Source organism: Panthera uncia, chromosome B4 (assembly GCF_023721935.1).
Source record: "Panthera uncia isolate 11264 chromosome B4, Puncia_PCG_1.0, whole genome shotgun sequence".
NCBI classification, from domain to species: domain Eukaryota; kingdom Metazoa; phylum Chordata; class Mammalia; order Carnivora; family Felidae; genus Panthera; species Panthera uncia.
In genome coordinates this window covers 19,596,060-19,608,308 of record NC_064809.1, presented here as the reverse complement: position 1 = coordinate 19,608,308, position 12,249 = coordinate 19,596,060, and the positions used below count along the sequence as shown (strand labels likewise).

At 37.3% G+C, this 12,249-nt stretch overlaps 1 protein-coding gene across 13 annotated transcripts in view; it reads right to left on the bottom strand.

Moving 5' to 3' along the window:
• The window catches only part of MLLT10 (MLLT10 histone lysine methyltransferase DOT1L cofactor), a 235,295-nt gene that overhangs the window by 140,778 nt on the left and 82,268 nt on the right, over nucleotides 1-12,249 (bottom strand). The window lies entirely within an intron of this gene.

The window sequence follows — 12,249 nt, the reverse complement described above, 5'->3', positions numbered from 1 at the left end:
AACAAACAAACAACTCAAAGAGATCAGTTTACTCAGTTTTATTCAGCATGATTCCATGCTGTCATAGAGTACAGTAACAGTTTATGCCCTAATTCCATATGCTAGTGTTATATAATGAGAAAAAACATCCCAACATACAATTGTCCCTGGATCTGTTTTTTACGAAGTCATCAAGTGATCTTAAATCATCTCTTTTTAAACCTGGTCAAAACTCCTTTTTTTTTTTTTTTTTTAAATGTTTATTTATTTTTGAGACAGAGAGAGACAGAGCATGAACAGGGGAGGGTCAGAGAGAGAGGGAGACACAGAATCTGAAACAGGCTCCAGGCTCTGAGCCGTCAGCACAGAGCCCAACGCGGGGCTCGAACCCACGAACTGTGAGATCATGACCTGAGCCGAAGTCGGACGCTTAACTGACTGAGCCACCCAAGCACCCCTAAACTCCTTTCTTTTTTAAAATTTATTTATTTATTTGGGGAGGGGGGTGTTATTTGGGGAGGAAGTGGGGGGAGAAGAGAGACAGAGAGAGAGAGAGAGAGAATGAATGCCAAGCAGGCTCTGCACTGTGAGCAAGACAGGGGGCTCAATTCCACGGACCTGAGAGATCATCACCTGAGCTGAAACCAAGAGTCATATGTATAAATTAAATGACTGAGCCACCCAGGCCCTCCGGCCAAAAACTCCTTTGTGAATTATTAAACACAATTTTAATTTATTGCAAAAAAAAAAAAAAAAAAAGATAGAAATTCTCAAGAAGGTTATGCAGAACACTACACTATTTTATAAAATTAAAGAATAAGCATATGCAATTTGGCACAGGTACATCAGGAACAGTTTATAGGCTTTTTTACCTAGTTGTTTAAATAGAATATTTACGAGACATGAAGGTAAACAAGAGCACCTAAACTCCAGCGTCTTTTGTAGAAACTGTCTGTGCTCAATTGTTTTTAATTTTTTATTATTATTTTCTTTTTTAAGTTTATTTATTTTTGAGAGAGCAAGAGAGAGAGAGAGACACCACACATGAGCAGTAGAGAGGCAGAGAGAGAGAGAGAGAGAGAGAGAGAGAGAACCCCAACAGCCTCCATGTTGATAGTGTGGAGCCTGAAGGGGTTCAATCAAAGAACCATGAGATTGTGATCTGAGCCAAAATCAAGAGTCCAATGCTCAAATGACTGAGCCAAGTGCTCCTATTATTTTTCTTATTTTAGAGAGAGACAAGGTGTGAGAGTGGGGGAAAGGGACAGAGGGGAAGACAGGAGAGAAAGAAGAGAGAGAAGAGAAGAGAAGAGAAGAGAAGAGAAGAGAAGAGAAGAGAAGAGAAATCTTAAGCAGGCTCCACACCCAGCATGGTGCCAGATGCCACCAATGCTGGGATTCACGACCTGAGCCAGTATCAAGAGTTGGACACTCAACCGACTGAGCCACCCAGGCTAATGATGGAATGGTAACTAGGCATCTATGTTTTTCTAGGTGAAAATGGCTTCGAAGCCCAAGTACCTAGACCATACTTACTCTGTTAAAAATTTAGAACTTGGACACTGAGTCAAGTTACCTGTAGGAAACTCAGATAAAATGAGACACGGAATTAGAGATGATGTGGAAACAAGAACAGACCACAGACAGAAAAGAGACCGTAGGACCCTCATCAAAGTTGGAATGGATGGTAGTCAGCCTGTGACTTTCTAGTTCCAGGTCCAACTCCCCATATATGTTGCAGGAATACCTACTGTACTGGCCTTACAGCCAACCCTATTTGTACTTTAGCTAGTTTCAGTCAATTTAATTTCTGACTAGGATAAAGTTTTTGATCTTAACTCTAACTCTGTTATCATTTATTTTCCTATGAATAAACCAAATTTCTCAAGTATGACTTGCCTTGCTTTAAACTACTGCCTAGCAATGTAATTTCCCTTTAAGTACAGATGTTAACAGAATCTTATCCTAGCAGATTATACCACAGAGGCATCTATCATCTAGGAGTGCCCAAGACACCAAACAAACATGAAAAAAACCTGATACTGGCAATCTGTATGTTGGTGAGATTATTAAGTTTACTTCCATGAACAATCTTAACTTAGCCACTGTGTATTGGCATTTCCAGTTTAGACTGGACTGCTGCCTTGAAAAGAGGAGGGAAGAAATAACAGTGAAAGAAAGTACACTGCCATTCTTCCACAGTCCTTAATAAACCCTGCTTAATAAAACTGCCTGAGCCTCGGAGTTGAAAGAAGGCAATGAAGAATGAGGCTGAACACGAAAGCACAAATACACGAAAAGCAAATAAAAAGAAAAATAATTTACTATCCCCTGAGAAAATGAGAAACAATACCAAACAAAACAGAATACGTATACATGGGTGTACTGGCAAGCGGGGGAGAGACACAAACACTATAATACAGAGAAGCCTAATAGGGAAAGTGAGAATCAGCAGAGGTGCAAAAAAGGGCAAAAAGATTTTTCTATAGAGACGGTTGCAAGATTGTTTTCCTTTTCCAAACGACACAAATGTCCACAAAAGAAAAAAAAAATTACGTGTTCATTTGAGTTACTAGGAGTGCCAAGCAAAAACAAACATGTATTATATTAGATATATACAAAAGCAAATATTCAATGCTTCAGCAGAAATGTGAATTTTATCTTGGAGTCTTATAATCATATTGTTAATGTATGCTGGCAAACAACTTGTAGATTCAAGATCTGTTCTACAAACAAAGTAGTAAGTCCCACCAACATCTGCCAAGAATTTAAAGCTTAGTGTCTTTGTTCTAAGAAATGAGTCAATTAACTTGATGACTCCATATAGACTCTATCTCAGGTGATGATGATGTGCTCAGTACTTAAGTTCTTGAAACGGAAAGGCCAATCTGATTTTCTCTTCCTCCCTCATCTGTGTGTCATCACACCCAGTCAATCAAACCTCTCATATGTTACCAAAAGATCTGCCCCTTCTTCCTTCCTAGTACTACTCTCCTACTTCAGACCCTCATTATTACCTCTGGAACACTGCAAAAGCTTAAATAGTGTCTAAGTAACTCTTGTCTCTTCTACACTCCCTCTCCCAATCTTCCTTTCACTATCCTTTAGATGGCAGACCTGAGTACATCCCTCCCCAAGTAAATCTAAAAACCCTTTATGGAAATAGAACTCAAACTCCTTAACAGGACACAGGAGGCCCTTGAGAATCTCTCAGCATTTTACATATCACACTCAAACTCCTAGCAATAGTGCCCTTCTCCCTCACCACTATACTACTCTCACTCCCTCACCCTCTCCCTCTCAACCCTCCCTATTTCCCACTTCAGAGCTTTTATGCTCCTCCAGTCTGTCAAATTAATAGCTACTGTCGCACTCCCTCCTCTTTCCTCTCCTCACAGCCAACACCCAGAGACTTCTCACTCTTCAAAGTTCAGAGAAGCTACAATCTTTTCTAAGATACACCTTCCCTCTCTTCAGCACTGTTACACTACGCTAAGTAAACGTTCTCTGTGTTCTCTAATCCTCGCACATACTACACTATCTAACAATCATTGATGTGTACATATCTATCCTACCACGTAGGAGCTTTATGTATTCCTTATGCTTCCAGCAGTGCCTGATAACAGGGCATGCCATACATAAACGTTGGCCCAATGAATGGATAGATATATGGAATGTTTAGCTCCACTCTCTGAAACCTAGCTTTTTAAATGGTACTAATGAGGAATCCCCCAATCAGAGAGCATATTTAGTCCTTTCAAACTTTCCCACCAGATGCTAAATATATTGATCAACACTTCTCTTGACAGCTATTTCACCACTACTCCTTTCAAAAAAGATTGAAGGGAAGTCGGGCTAGCAATTTCTAAGTATTCCTCCACCTTTAAGCTTCTATAGTTAAATGACACCATGCTTTTATTTTGTTTTTTGTTTCTCTGTTTGGTCTATTATGGTCCTACCTATACTTACAAACATTCATTTCTTCGTGGTCATCGATAAATAAAGACTCTTCAAAAGTATGTATATAGACAGAACACATGTATCATTTACCAACTATTCTCTGGAAATTGTAGCTTTATAAAATAAATGCTTCCTGATGTGACATGATCTCAGGGCTGTAAGTTCAAACACCAGGTTGGGTGTAGAGATTACTTAAAAGTAAAATCTTTAGAGGCGCCTGGGTGGCTCAGTTGGTTAGGCGTCTGCCTCTTAATTTCAGCTCAGGTTATGATCCCATGGGATCAAGCCCCAAGTTAGGCTCAGTGCTGGGTGTAGAACCTGCCTGTGATTCTCTTTCTCTCTCTCAAAATAAACATATAAATAAATAAATAAATAAATAAATAAATAAATAAAATCTTTGAAAATAAAAAAAATTAAAATTAAATTAAATAAAGGATTCCTTGACTCTGAATACAAGCCTCTATCCCCGAAAACTTCAAAAACAGCTCAAAAAAATCTGTTTCTTCAAAACTATTACAATTCTTCACATTTCTTCAAAATTATTAAAAGGTAACTTAAAGGTGACATATGCCACTCATTATTTTATTAACAAAATGCATATGTCAGTGAAATGAGGAACTGATTGCTACAATATGAGAGGTCAAAAAATAAAAACAAGAATCTGGTGACAAAATAATAGAAAAACTGGCCATTATGTATTTAATGACATGTAGAAAACTTAACAACATAATAAGTCAACACGATGAGTTCTCTAAAATTTAGATATACTACACAGATATTCTAGAAAATTTCCTTTCCTATCACTCACAAAATTTCCTTCGTGGTTTTTTTTTTCCTTTCCTAAATCCCACTATGTTCCAGCCACACGGGATTATTTATTATTCTGGGAACTGCCTACCACCTTTCCTTTGCACTTACTATATTAGTTTATGTTACTTTCTCTGAGTGGAATTATCATATGATCCTTTTTTCCACAGGTCAAATTCCTAGTTATTCTGCAAAGTCCCTATAATCCCTTTTTATGTTTTATTCAACTCCTTAGGCAAAGGTAATCCCTCCTTTCATTATGTTCCATAACACTCCACTCACATTTTTTATTATGACAGATATCTCCCATTTTTCGAAAGTTTGTGTTATGCCACTTTGATTTGACAAAAGGCTTACATTAATAACTGTTTTTGCTAACTGAAAGAAATCCAAAAAGAATTTTTGCTTTTACGAAAAAGGGTGAAAAGTGAAAGCGATGTTCAGCATCTGCTTTGCCACGAAGCCGTCACAGTGTCAATGTGCACCCAGAGCAGCAAGGCCAGCACTGCCCAGCTCCTTCCCCAGGAAGTACCCTGAGCATCCATCTCAGCATCAGACCTCCAGAGCTTTGAACTATGTCTGGAAGCATCTGTGCTTTGTCTCGGTTTATTTCATGCGTTTGTTAGCAAGATGGGTCCTAAGTTATCAGAAAAGCCTAAGAAAGGTTATTTTTTCAGACTGGGAACACTCAAAACCTTTTCCACATAGATTAATGGTAACTGCTTCCTCAACTTTACACCAATTTCAGCTTACGAAAAGTTTCACAAGAACGCTTTCTACTTTTGGATAGCTGCAGAAACCTGTACTTACATATTATTATTTTTATACACTGTAATTACATTATTTACTCTTCTAATTGAGAGTGTCACATGAAGAAAAATCCTGCATTTTATGCATCTTTGAATTCCCAGTGTCTAGCACAATGCTTGATATAAAGTAGGTCCACAGTATGAGCCCAGTATATTAATAAATGCTCTTCAATGCTCTTTACTACCATCCATTAAAAAGTGGTATCTTCCAAAACTCAACAATCCATTTTCCAATTGTTCCTATCATTTCAGAATTACATGCCTCATATTAGCCACACTGAATAATCATGAAGAGAGTATTATTAAGCTTTCAAGGGTAACTATACAAATCGACATCCATAAAAATCCAAGAAACATAAACAAGAGAGTTGACCCATGACCACCATGAGTTTGAACTGCGCCTAATTATATGTGTGATACAGTACAGTATTGTAAGTGTACTCTCCTGTGATTTTTTAAAAATTTTTTTTAATTTTTTACTTATTTAAATTCAAGTTACTTAACATATAGTGTAGTACTGGTTTTAGGAGTAGAATTTAGTGATTCATCACTTACATATAACACCCAGTGATCATCCCAACAAGTGCCCTCCTTAATGTCCATCACCCATTTAGGCCAACCCCCACCTACCTCCCCTTCAGCAACCCTCGGGATGATTTTCTTAAGAATATTTTCTTTTTTCTACATTACTTTACTATAAGAATACAGTATCTAATACATATACAAAATATGTATTTATTCACTTTATTTTTTTAGTAAGGTCAACAGTAGACTATCAGTAATTAAGTTTTGGGGGGAATCAAAAGTTATACATGGATTTTCAACTGTGCAAGGAGTCAGCACCCATAACCCCTGCATTGTTCAAGGGTCAACTGTATAGCACCCCCATATAAGGAAAACTACAAAAAACAAAAAACAACTTGATGGAGAGAGACACCATGTTTCTAGAAGTAAATATTCAATATTATAAAAAGATCAATTCTTCTAGGGGCGCCTGGGTGGCTCAGTCAGTTAAGCAGCCGACTTCGGCTCAGGTCATGATCTCGCAGTTTGTGAGTTCAAGCCCCATGTCAGGCTCTGTGCTGACAGCTCAGAGCCTGGACCCTGCTTCGGATTCTGTGTCTCCCTCTCCCTCTGCCCCTCCCCTGCTCACACTCTGACTCTGTCTTTCAATAATAAATAAACATTAAAAAAAAAAAAATCAATTCTTCCTCAAAATAGTATTTCATTGTAATACTAATATAATCACAATTGTATTTTGTTAGTCCTAATGTTAATCTGGAAAAAGAAATCCATAACAATACTTGTTCTACCATGTACTATGGTGTATATAAAGCCATAATAATTTAGAATTATGAATTCTATTATTCATTTCATGAATTCTATTATTCTATTATGAATTCTATTATTAGAATTAGAATAATTTAGGAAAAGAATAGACAGATGCAACAATGGAACAGAAAAAAAGTGTTAACAACATCCAAGAATTTAATAATGATTCAAACAGTATTTCATTTCTTTCTTTCTTTCTTTCTTTTTTTTTAAAGTAACCTCTACGCCCAATGTGGGGCTCAAACTCACAACCCTGAGATCAAGAGTCTCAGGCTCTTCTGACTGAGCCAGCCAGGTGGCCCAAAACAGTATTTCAAATCACTGTGTAAAACACAGATCATTCACTAGTGTTGAAAACTGGACTATGTGGTAGGGGAAAAGTTAGACACATACCTCACCATATTATAAAATGAACTCTAAATGGATAAAAGATTTATACCTAAATAATTCTTCCTTCTTCCCTCCCTCTCTTACTCCTTGAATACATTAGTCTTAAAGCCTTAAGGTGGGTCCAAGCATGGCAGCATCCATGCCGGGGAAGGGAGAAGTCCAACACAGGTGTCAAAGCCCCAGCAGAGCTGGCTCCCACCGGGGTTTTGGAGGTAGAGGGGAAGGCAGTGCCACACCCTGAGCAAGGTGATGAGACCAACTATTTGAGGGATGAGGGAAGAGTGGTGGCCTGGAGCTGAGTGTCAAATACCACAACTAATACAAAGGGCAGCCAATGCAGGGAAGCAACAGCAACCCAGAGTGATGTGTGGAATCCAAACCAGGTTAGGGTGGTCATTGCATTAGGGGATGGGAGCAACGTTAATACAAGACAGACTGATCAAATAAGCAAATATATTGAGGATAATGGGAGTCAGATTTCTCACTGTTGGCGTGAGAGTCATAAACATAAAAAAGTTTATGTTTATGTTAAATTTGTGTTCGTAAACTTGAAAAATCCTGCATTGCTGGATTGAATTTGGAGAAATTACTAAGAGTTTATGGTTCTCTATATATACAGAAATACACATGTGTATAATGTATACCCATACACTGAATCGGAAGTATCACTGTGACTTAAAAGTCTTCAATATATAGAGATAATCATTGAAAAAATACAGATGTGCATGTGCATATATCTCTGTATCTATATATACACATATATTTCCGGAGAGGGCCAGGGAATAGCAATATCCCAATAACAACAAGCATACTTAGTGCCCACTTTGGTTTCTAAAAGGAATCAATACTCCTTGGATAAATGGTGATGATTCATGGCTAGCTGGGTCAAAAATGATCCAAGATGAGCCTGAACATACTGTAGTGTCAAAACTAAAGAGCTCACAACCTTATTAAAACACAAAGCCAGTCTGAAGGGAGTCCCAGCAGACAAACCTGAGACAAAATGATCATTAAAATAAATGGCAGTAATAGGGAATGACCCATTAAAATAAAATAGTTAACACAGAAGTCCATGTTAGTCCACACTTATATAAATGGGGACGGGAACAAGTTATTCCTTTAAGTGAACTACCAACTAAAAAAAATAAAATAAAAGTGGAGTGTCAACCGATGAATGTAAAATAAATGATGGAAACAGAAAACCACTACTTGCTATCAATTACAGTAATAAACTAATTAAGCCAAGAAACAACAATGGATGCTAAAATCAGTGGGTTAAAGGCACAAGGAACAAGATATTTACATACAAAGCACTTCCTCCAAAATGCTTACTTATTACAAAGGGAAAGAAGATTAACTTCCCAGTGAAGAAACCTTACAGATACCACCTTAACCAAGTGATCAAGGTAACATCAAGTAATGGGGAAATCACGTACCACCTGACAGGATGCAACGAGAACACAGCATCACTTCTGTGACATTCCTGCCAAAATACAAAATCTAAAACCTAATCCTGAGGAAACACCAGAAAAAGCCAAATCGTGGAATATTCTACAAAATAACTGGCCTGTAATCTTCAGAAGTATCAAAGTTATGAAAGTTAAGGAAAACTGAGTTACTATTTGAGATTACAAGACAAAATGCAATCTGTGATCCTTTTGCTATGAACGGTTTAACTGGGGAAATGGAAACATGAATGAAAATTAGGGAAATGATGAAGTCTGTGGATTAGACAGTAATAATGCATGAATTCTGATGGCTGTATTCTGGTCATGCAGGAGAAAGTACGTTCTTACAGGAAATGCATGTTAAAGCATCTGGGGTCTGAGTATATAATGATAAATAACTCTGAAATGGTTTAGGAGAGGAAGAGCTCTTTACACTATTAATGCAACCTTTAAGTTTGAAGTTACTTGAAAATTGAAAGGAAAACCAAGTATAAAAACATGAACTTAGGTGCACCTGTGTGGCTTGGTTAAAAGGCCACTTCGGCTCAAGTCATGATCTCACAGTTTGAGTTTGGGCTCTGCGTGGGGCTCTGTGCTGACAGCTCAGAGCCTAGAGGCTGCTTCAGGTTCTGTGTCTCTCTCTCTCTCTCTCTCTCCCTCTGCCCTTCCCTCACTTGTGGGGGTGCGCGCACGCTCGCGCTCTCTCAAAAATGAATAAACATTTTTTTTAAAAAACATGAACTTGAAAGCACTAAAAAAAAAGTCTTATGCAGTAACATAAAGATTTTCTTTGGAAGCATCTGAGTGGCTCAGTCGGTTAAGCATCTGACTTCAGCTCAGGTTATCATCTCGCAGTTTGTGAGTTCAAGCCCTACGTTGGGCTCTGTGCTGACAGCTCAGAGCCTGAAGCCTGCTTCGGATTCTGTGTCTCCCTCTCTCTGCCCCTCCCCTGCTCATGCTGTGTCTCTTTCTCTCAAAAATAAATAATTTTTTTTTAAAAAAAGAAAGATTTTCTTTGTATGGTGTCAAAAGCAGAAACAATAGAAGATAGTTGTGTAAATTATATAAAAATGTTAAACTTCTCAACTAGAAAAAACCCGCTAGAGTACCAACAATAATTAAAAAAAAAAATAAAGACATAATGAAACTTAAAAAGCAAATGTTGAATTATGGGCAAAAGCATACACAGCAAGTATATAAGACAAATGAAAGAAACCTCTAATATAAAAAACACTTTGGAGGCACCTAGGTGGCTCAGTCAGCGTCTGACTACTGATTTCTGCTCAGGTTATGATCTCACGATTCATGAGTTCCAGCCCCATGTCTGGCTCTAGCGGAGAGCCTGCTTGAGGTTGTCAGTCTCCCTTTCCCTCTCCCTCTCTCACAAAAATAAACAAACATTAAAAAAAAAAAAAAAAAAAAAAAACACCTTTTTATTAAAAAATAAATAAAAACAGGGCTCCTGGGTGGCTCTGTCAGTTAAGTGCCTGACTTCGACTCAGGTCATGATCTCACGGTTCCTGAGTTTGAGACCCACATCGGGCTCTGCACTGACAGTGCAGAACCTGCTGGGGATTCTCTCTCTCCCTCTCTCTGCCCCTGTCCCAGCCTCTCTCTCTCAAAATAAATAAATAAACTTTAAAAAAATAAATAAAGCTCTATGGAAGAGAGCAGATTTTAAAAGAAAAAATAGAAGTGCCTGGGTGGCTGAGTCAGTTCAGCGTCCAACTTTGGCTCAGGTCAAGATTTCATGGTTCGTGGGTTCGAGCACCACTTTAGGCTCTGTGCTGACAGCTCAGAGCCTGGAGCCTGCTTCTGATTCTGGGTCTCCCTCTCTCTGCCCCTCCCCTGCTTGCTCACGCACGTGCGTGCACTCTCCCTCTCAAAAATAAGTAAAACAGTAAAAAAAAGAAGGAAAAAAAAAGAAAAACATTACAATATTAAAACAAACAAAGAGCTTTTCAAGGTCAACAAACATGAAAGGCTTTTTTTAAAAACTGTAGGGGCGCCTGGGTGGCTCAGTCGGTTAAACGGCCGACTTCGGCTCAGGGTCATGATCTCACGGTCCGTGGGTTTGAGCCCCGCCGTCGGGCTCTGTGCTGACAGCTCAGAGCCTGGAGCCTGTTTCGAATTCTGTGTCTCCTTCTCTCTGACCCTCCCCCGATCATGCTCTGTCTCTCTCTGTCTCAAAAATAAATAAACGTTTAAAAAAAATTTTTTTTTAAAGTGTAAAATATTTAACCTTACTGTTTACTCAGAAAAAAATCAGACACTAATATTTTTCACTAAAAAGAATAGCGAAGATTTTTTTAATGGTAATATATAGTGCACTTACCAGGATATAAGGTTATTAGCACTGTCACCTATTACTCATGTAGCATAAATTAGAAACTGCATTCCACAGTACAATTTCATACAATATATTTATGGAAGCTTCCAAAACATTCGCACCCCTTTACACAGAGATTCTGTTGCTACGTACAAGCCAAAGCCAAAGCCAAACCCAATCAAGGCCCTTCAACAGTTAGGCATTCCTTAACCAGTTTATCAAAACTAATAATACTGTATATTACATGCTAACTATCCACTAAAAATAACATCAAAAACGTAACTGATTGATATAAGATGATGTTCAGGGTTGATAAATTTCAAAAACAAACAAACCAGTATAAGCAATATAATCCAATTTTAATAAATATATATTACATATAAAAATGTACACACACAAAAATCTAAAAGGATCAGAAACAGAAGATTAGGATGACTTCTGTCTTGCACTTTTCTATTTGTTTCCTGTATTTTTAAATTTTAAAAATAAATATTAATAACCTATATTGTAAAATGTTTAACACAAAAATATTTGTGTTAGTATTGGTAGTAGTGATAATTTCTCCCCACAAATGAAATAAAGTAACAGGTACCTTAAATTAACGGTGACACCATACCTAAAGACACATTGGGTGAAAGAAAAATCATCTAACGTACAAAAAGAGAATGAAGCAATAATATATATATGTACCATAAATCAAGAAAAAGATATAGGGGGAGCAAAGCAAAGAAAATATTAACTAAGTTGTTAAGAAAAAGCTAACAACAAAAATCCTATCTTGGGGGTAGAAAAAAACTGGGGAAAGGAAAAGAAGCACGTAGTATTCTGTAATAGGGTTATTTTTCAAGAAAGGATGTAAGGTATCATAACAAATGTTATACCAAATAATGATTAATTCAAATTTAATAGAACCTTTATGTTTGAAAGAACCTAAAAAGCCAGTAATTCTTAAAGGACAAATCTATATAAGGATGGAAATGTCACATAAATGTTAAAATGCTAAATACCTAGGTGAGTATAAAAGGTAATATATTTTTGTTTGTGTTGTACTCCTGTGACTTTACAACATATTTTAATAAATGTAGTTTACCATTTAGTAATTATACTTTTTTCAAATCTCTCTGGAATCTGGAGGCCTATGATTTAAATTTTTTTAATGAAAGCCTATAATAAAACAAAATACAAAAAAAAAAAT